The sequence below is a fragment of the Carassius auratus genome, unplaced genomic scaffold, assembly GCF_003368295.1.
Source record: "Carassius auratus strain Wakin unplaced genomic scaffold, ASM336829v1 scaf_tig00216332, whole genome shotgun sequence".
Taxonomy (NCBI): domain Eukaryota; kingdom Metazoa; phylum Chordata; class Actinopteri; order Cypriniformes; family Cyprinidae; genus Carassius; species Carassius auratus.
This window is the reverse complement of record NW_020528515.1, coordinates 7,152-14,655: the sequence shown is the minus strand read 5'-3', so window position 1 is coordinate 14,655 and position 7,504 is coordinate 7,152. Positions and strand designations below refer to the sequence as shown.

The following is a 7,504-nucleotide window of genomic DNA, read 5'->3' as shown; positions in this document are numbered from 1 at the left end:
CTTAAAAAAAAAATCTGCATTTGTGTATATTTTAATGTAGGCCTAATTAAAATATTATTCCATAGATTATTCATTCATTGTAGAAAAGATGTTCAATTAAAACAACTTTTAAAAAGGATTTCAGCATCATTCAGTTTTTGCCATTGGCAGGATAATATTTTGTCATTTGTTAGAAAATGAAGTGGAGGCCTATGCCTTACCCTGAATGTAACATGCTACAGTAAAATATTGTTAACACTGTAAGACACAAACAATATTATATTTGATGTAGTTTATAAAAATACGCCCACCCCTCTAGTGTGAGGCCAGTGCTGTATTTGACCGCTAGGTGGCAGTCCTTGCGCTTCTGTTGTTAGTTGACGTCCATGAAGAAGATCGTGCGTCATGTTTAGCTCCGTGTTTTGTTTTCATCTGCAACACATTCTGCTCTAGTTATATTATTATACATATTACACTAGCAGGTATGTGATAGGTGCATGCTGAGTTTAGAAAAGCACTTTAGACAGAGTATGATGTTAGTTTCACGAAAGAATCAAACTAATTCCATGTTTTCAGGGCGAATTTCTCCAAATCCATTCCTAAGGACAATCCCTCTACACCTTGGCTTGAGAGTGAGAATGGCATGAGAGTGAGTCTATTTTCTGCAAGTGTTCCTTTTTGAGTGGTTATTCATTTAATTATTATTAAAAAAAAACTCTAAAAGCTGTTTAGAGATACAAGCATTTCCCTGTATAATTCATGTTTATCTTTCCACAGATGTCATTGCGATGCTGGAGCATGATGGGAAAGTGCCAGTGAAAGAAGGCACTAGTGAATTACTGAAGCTGCCTCTGCACTTTCACTTGTGTCATAAAGAGCAGCCCATGATACCTAAACTAAAAAACATCTTAAAATTCACTTGCCTTCTCAAATCTGTTAAACGTCTGTCAAATTACAATTAATTTGGTAAACTGCCCATTGAATCCTTCAGTAAATGTAATTTGTTCTGGATATCTCTATTGCGTTTTTATTCATTCAGCCTTCGCTCACTTTCATTATGAACAGTGATACAACAACGAGTCAATAACATTTTTCACATTTCTTTGGTTTTATTGAGTGTTTAGAGATGGTTGTTAAAAGTACATTTTCCTTTCACCCACACACACAAATGCAATTGATTGAAGCTAAAGTGTAATTTCTGCACTAAATGGAATTGCAAAAATAATTTTGTTGATTGCTGGTACAAACAGGCCATCACAGTCTTGTTTTTCTCGGACAAAGAGATTGCAATTCTGTTTAGTGTTTTTTGTGATGCATAAATTACACACTTCTGCTTATTGGCACGAGGAAAATCATTAAGATGTTCATTTAGAAGCGGAGAACAAATTATATTTGCTTGTAACACACTGCTGTACAAAAAATCATCAGAGAAAATAGAAGCAGGAACTACTGTAGAATAATAAATTCACACTCAAGGAATCATTCAGCTGCTCTGAAACCAAGGAGAAAGGATCCAATGATATTGCTTACATAGAAAAACATTGATAGTCTGAGTCTCTGCAGACAGGAGTGTATTTCACATCCGTTACAAAAGAAAATCTTTCAAAATCAAAGGACATAAGATAAAATACAAAAGCATCTTAAAAAATGAAGTTAGATAACTAAAGCAGGAGATAACGACAGTGTGTTTTAACCAAAATAAAGGCAGCTATTGCTAGTCCATAACCTCTGTATAAAATTGACTACCCCAATAAAACAAATAAAAACTGATATTTATGCTCCTACCTTTTTATTTTAAAATAACTTGCAAATATTCAACTTCGGAAGTCTTTTCCATGCAAGTTAAATTTTTTTTTTTTTAGGAGCAGATATTGTAGCAATGCAGACATCCAGTCTTGTGTTGTTGTTGTTTTTTTTGTGCATGTACCCAGCTCACTGCCCTGGAGCTATTCTAATGTCAAATGGCCTGCAGTCATGATGACAGATGTCTGTCACACTGAATTCCCTGAAGAGAAGCTGTTGTGCATCTCAATAGCACTTTTTAGGCCTGTCAGTTGATGTAATACAGCGCTGGTCTTCATCAAGCCAGTGTACCTCCAGTCTGAAATATAATAAACGACAAGAGTAAAGAAACTTGAATTTAATTCTGTGCTTGTTTTGCTGGAATCTCCAACTTCTAAAAGTCTAATAAGCATAGTTGGCCCAAAAATTATCATATTGTTGCACCTAACCTATATGGGTTTTTCTTCTGTTGAGCACGAAAGATGATATTTTGAAAAATGCTGACGGTAGCCATTGACTTCCACAGTATGGAAGAAAAAAAAAACACACTGTGTAAGTCAATGGCTACCGTCAACATTCTTTAAAATATATTTTGTGTAGAAACTCAGACAAGTTTGGAACAACATGAGGGTGAGTAAATAATGAGAAACTTGATAAAAAAAATAAAAAAATAAATGTTTTCTTTTAAACTCACCATGGATTTCATTTCCCGACTGTCTCCTTCTACTTTGCTGTACCGCTCCGTGTCTCTCCTGGTGTTTTCTACAAACTCCTACATGAATGGTCACAGATTGACACCAATAACATATTTAATGTGACATACCACCACACAAGACTCAAGAGGAAATGAAGGGTAACTCGCTCACCATGAGGGTCTTGTCCATGTAGTACTCTCTGCCCGGGCTGCCGTCGTTGTACTTGGTGTCGATGGCGAAGCAGAGGAAGAGGACGTCTACTACGATCTCAAAGATGGAGAGGAAGCAGTGCGCCACCAGGAAGGCGAAGACGCACACGATGATGAGCGGCAGCACCCAGACGGTGTATTCACGCTGATAGTTGAGTGAAAGGATGCCCGCAAACGCCGTACACGACACGATCAACACCTCCAGACACAAGAAACAACTGTTAGACCTTCTGGAATCAGTTTTATCATCATTAATACATCATTAAACCATGTTTAAAATTGTGAATTAGATTTAAATGTTCCATTTTGTTTTTTCAGTTTAATTTTAGTAAAGTTTGTAATTTTATTAGTTTATATAGAATGCTTTTTTATTTATTAGTTCATTTTGTTTTAGTCATTTTGGTACTTTAAACAAAAATGGGTAATACTGCTTTAACAACTAGCTGAAGTATATATATATATATTTATACATTTTTATTTTTTGTTTATGTATATTTTATTTCAAGTATTAAAATGTTGGTTTTAGTTAACAATAATGACCAGGCTTATCACTTAGGGATTTTTAGCACATAAATTGTCCCACGTTTGTGCTATGGACATAAATGATATCTCAGGATTAAAAAGTTTTTTGTTGACTGAAATTTAAGTTTAATGATACAACAATGCTTTGATATAAAAAAAAAAAATGAATGGGGGAAAAAAACCATTATTCATGAAAATACTATATTGATGCCTTGCCAACTAACTGAAATAATATCTGTAAGTACTAAAATTAACAAAACTGAAATATTTCGAAATTTACAAAAAATAATGCTAAACAAAAGCTAAATAAAAATGTTAAAACCATATTTTCCGGACTATAAGTTGCACTTTTTTTCATAGTTTGGCTGGTCCTGCGACTTATAGTCAGGTGCGACTTATTTATCAAAATTAATTTGACATGAACCGAGAGAAATGAACCAAGAGAAAACATTACCGTCTCCAGCCACGAGAGGGTGCTCTATGCTGCTCAGTGCTCCTGTAGTCTACACTGAAGACATAGAGCGCCCTCTCGCGGCTGGAGACGGTAATGTTTTAACTTGGTTCTAAATAAATGCGACTTATAGTCCAGTGCGACTTATATGTTTTGTTTTTTTCGCATTATGACGTATTTTTAGACTGATGCGACTTATACTCAGGTGTCTTATAGTCCGAAAAATACGGTAAATTACTATAAACAGTATATAAATCTTTACTAAAGTAACACTGTAAATACCTTTCCTAAAAACAGCACAAAGTCCCCGACACTGTTGATAGCTGCCACACGGAGGGCGTTTTCCACGAGGATGATGAAAGCGTCTCGCGCAGATGTGCAGAAGCTGGTGCTGTTGATGGCCGTTGCTGTATAAGCGTTCTGAAGAAAAACCACATGATTAACGCATCAAATGAACACAAATTCATTCATATATTTGTGCCATTAGACTCACCGTGTTCAGGTAAGCGAGACACTTTTCTAGACACCACAGACAGCAGATACAAGCCTTCAGCATGCAGCGCGCACAGGCGTTTTCCTACAGCAACAAAACAAGCGCAAGTTTAAGAGTTTCAGCTCTTTAATTAATCTTTCATTTGATCGAAATGCATGTAAAGATATTCATAATGTTAGAAAAGGTTTCTATTTGTCGGTGACTGACTCTTCCTTTGAGCTGACTGTGGATGTAGGTGAGGATGAGGCGGGGGATCTCCACTAGAGTGATGATGAAGGCTCCTTTGACCACGGTGCCCAGATGATAGCGCATCAGACGCAGCGCAGACGTCACGATGGGCGTGAAGGGCATCTGAGACTTATCTCTACAATCAGACAGAGAAACAGAGTAGAACTCACGACTGTTGTCCTTTATGGACAGATGGAGGAAAGTGAATGACCTTTGACCTCTGACCTGGTGAAGTAGTAAGTGACGACCGCTCCGGCTATGGTCATCTGCTGACAGGCGAGGATGAACTCACTGATCCAGATGAGGCCCACGGCGTGGTACCACACCATGTACTGCAGCGGGCCGTCCATTCGAAACTCCACCAGACCCGTCTGGTTATTCTGCACTGGACTTCCTGTGAGGAAAACAGAGCTGGAGAAGCACTGAAATTTAATACAACAGCCTTCTCTATGAGGCTGGGCAATATAATGAATGTTTATGAGACATTAATAGCTTTTCAGATGTGAACTTCAGCAAACTTCCATTAGAGTTAGTAAGTTTAATTCATTTTACTGTCCATTCTAAAATATTATAAAAATAAAATTATATATACACACACACACACACATATAATGAAACACATTTTTATAGAATGATTATTCACATTTAAAAATATAAAATGGTAGTTTGTATACACACAGGTTAAAAACAAGAGTATATAATATTTAAAAATAAATATGCAAATATACATAAATGTTATGTAATATGTAATTGTAAAATTTATTTAAAAACAATATAAATATATATAAATATATTCAATCAATATCAATGTTATGTATTCATTATAACGCCGACACATTATATATATACACATGTATAAAACAGTAATAAAGCAGTATTATTATTTATAAGTATTTTTGATTGTAATTGCAAACACACACAAACACAAATTATATATATATATATATATTTTTTTTTTGTGAACTGTAACTGAATAAACTGTATATTCTATGGCCCTACACCAACCCTACACCTAACCCTAACCCTCACAGGAAACTTTCTGCATTTTTACTTTCTCAAAAAAACTCATTCTGTATGATTTATAAGCGTTTTGAAAAATGGGGACATGAGTCACTCTCTCCTTGTAATACCTGTGTCATACCCATGTCTTTATACAGAGTTGTGTCCTGATATGACACAAAATCAAGAGCACACATATATATATATATACTCCCAGAAATGCGGCCCACCCCAGACCTTCATTTGATTGCTCTGACAGACCTGCGGATCCGAGGAAGAGGAGCACGGTGATCCAGTAAACCCAGAAGAGCATGAGCGTGAGGAAGGTCCAGAAGGGCTGCAGGACCAGCAGAGGCAGATGGGTGAAGACTTTACCAGCCACATGAAACAGAGCGATGGTGAGCGCCACACGCTTCCTCATGAAGAACATCAGCAGCAGCAGGATCACCTGAGGAGCGCCGTTATTCAGGATTACACATCTGCACAGTACTCGAATTCGGCAGTTTATATAGTAGCATGTGATTTCAAACATACAGTGAAGACCGTGGCAGCGATGGCGTAGATGAGCAGGGCTGTCTGGTTGTCTTTGGCCACCTCCAGTTCCAGAGCCGGTCGAGTGCCATTCACAGATTTACTGTGATCCACATACAGCCACCACAAGATCCCCGTCCCACCTGCCACAAACACAGCACTGCCTCACACATCTGCAGCGGGACAGCGGCCCATGGCCCTGTCATTGATCTAAATTAAATACTGAAGTCTCACCAATGGACCCGACCACCACAACGGCTGAGAGAATCCAGACCAGAACCACAGAGATGTAGCGGATCACAACCATCAGGATCAGAGACAGAACTGCAGCACAGAGCAGAGACATATATATATATTCAAATCAAACTAGTAAACTGCAAAAAAATATGATATCTGATGTTTTGGTGAGAAGAGCGCTGTGTCATGAGCTGACCGAGAGCGAGCAGACACAGGCCCATGATGATATCTTTGGATGTCATCACTCCAGCGATGACTCGGTGCACCACGCTGTTGTCACTGACGAAAGAGATGAAGGCCTCGGCAAACCTGGCGTAGCAGGAATGTCAACTGGCATACAGCGGTGAAACACTGGTAAGGATGCACTACACAAAAAACAACCCCAAAAAAAGACAGAATATAGGTTAGTCTGAATAGAAATGAATCAAACCTGCAAATAAAAGATCAAGCTGAACCTTTGTTTTCATTGCTGGATGTCTGGGTGGAAATATTGATGGGAGTGTCTTTGGTTTAAATTCCCAGAAGTTTTTATTTTAGGCGTGAATCATGATTTGCAACTTGCCATTTCTAGTCAGTGGCTTTTTTTGTGGAAATATTTTAATAGTAACAGTAATATTTATTAATATAACTAATATTTTATAATTTATTTTAAAAGCATACAAAATTATAATATTCTAATTTATAATAAATTTACATATATTTGTTTTTGCATACACAGCCTTGATAAGCAGAAAGGAATTCTTTCAAAAACATTCCTAAAAAAAATCTTACAGACCCCTAACAAAAACAGATGGACTAAATACATGGACTACCTTGGATAGACAGGAAGTTTTGGACATTTTGTAGCCTTATTAGCATCAGAGGAATATGACTCCGGTAGTACATCGTAGGAACACAAATTAGATCCTAGAGAAAACAACACAGAAAAACAAAACCCCATTAGTCATGAATCACATTTGAGGACCTCCAGCCGTGTGTGACAGCACTGAGCTCACCGTTAACTGTGGAGAACTTTCTGAGATCCTCATAAGTCTTCAGCTCCGTGTCTGGACACTTCGAGACGCACAGAGCCACAGATTTAATCTTTCTTCTCACTATGTCGATGTTACAGGGGTCCAGGAAAAACACATACCTGTGACAGAACCATTGAAGAAACTGTCACTCAACACCTGTGAAACCCTCCAGAGGAGGCAGCTGTGTTTCTTCACATAATAATAATAATAATAATAATAATAATAATAATAATAATACCCTTTATTTTCTATAGCGCCTTTAAATGTACATCTCAAAGCAGTGTTAATTTTGACATGAAATTTTTAATTTAGTTTTAGTCTTAGTCTTTTGACTATAATTAGGGCTCAAGCCCGAAGGGGCGAAG

General features: G+C 37.3%; 1 pseudogene; it reads right to left on the bottom strand.

Moving 5' to 3' along the window:
* Window positions 1-1,068: 1,068 nt before the first annotated feature.
* LOC113097567 (choline transporter-like protein 1) lies at window positions 1,069-7,258 on the bottom strand (annotated as a pseudogene).
* Between the last annotated feature and the right edge of the window lie 246 nt (window positions 7,259-7,504).